The sequence below is a fragment of the Monopterus albus genome, unplaced genomic scaffold (assembly GCF_001952655.1).
Source record: "Monopterus albus unplaced genomic scaffold, M_albus_1.0 scaffold13.1, whole genome shotgun sequence".
NCBI classification, from domain to species: Eukaryota; Metazoa; Chordata; class Actinopteri; order Synbranchiformes; family Synbranchidae; genus Monopterus; species Monopterus albus.
In genome coordinates this window covers 2,444,802-2,445,895 of record NW_018127893.1, presented here as the reverse complement: position 1 = coordinate 2,445,895, position 1,094 = coordinate 2,444,802, and positions in this window count along the sequence as shown.

Sequence of the window (1,094 nt, the reverse complement as noted above, 5' to 3'; positions counted from 1 at the left end):
TAAATCAAATGTTTCAATGCTGACATGTTTGTAACATCTGCAGCGTTGTTTAATGTGATGATTCATTACTAACAATGTATGCAAAACAAGGATACAAACATAAAAACACATTACAATAATGTGGAACTATTCCTTTAAATCACAGCAACACAATGTATTGAACACTGCAACATAAAAAAAATTGTTAGGTTGAGAGCTATGACACCTGTAAACAGATCTGTTTTGTCAAGAAGGTTGGTGTGTTTATGCGTGTGACAGGGAAATGGATTCATACAACTATTTCCGCCTTATAATCTACATGTTTCTCTTTTTTTCCAAGTTCCCTGTAGCACACACTTGTTGACAGATTGCTCATTAGTGTGAAACAAACTTTCAGCACCGTCTGCGGTTTCTGGAGTTCACCGGCTCTCTCCCATCCCACAGTGTAAGGCAAAGCTGCAGCCAGACTCTGCCGTACCTATGGCCTGAGGGTTGACAGTATCTAATCACGGTCTCAACAGGTGAGAAGAGGAGACAGCACAGACAGAATGGCACCGCATGGAATTCCTCCACTATCCACTAATGTAGATCAAACCACACACACAGTATCTAGGATTTATGGTAAATACATGCTTTTATTGTGGTGCTAAATACTGTAAATAAAGCATCGTACATCTTCTAGCTCATATGATATCATAATACTACATGATTTTACAGTGCCGGCATATTTACTGTCAGTCTTTTTATCAGGATGAACTCCACAAGGATTTACAAGACAAACAACAGTGTTCAGACATTCGTTCAAGTGTGTTAAACTTTATTCATTGACAATGTTATTTCCTCAGTACAACATTTGAAGTCAGTTGACCTCATCCTCACCTGAACAGCACAGATCCTCATCAGACATAAAAGCCGTCGGAGGGGGCAGAAGAAGACAAACCTCCCCGGGGGAAGGAAAGGAAGTGGAGTGGGAGGAGACAGAAGAGAAGGAGCAGGATGGTGGGTGTCACTCTTTCTACAAAGCCCTGTTATCCTGTAGATATCAAAGCACATGTACTCCCATCATTAAAATATTTTCAGAATGAAATGACTCATCACAGTGGGAGCTTATGCAT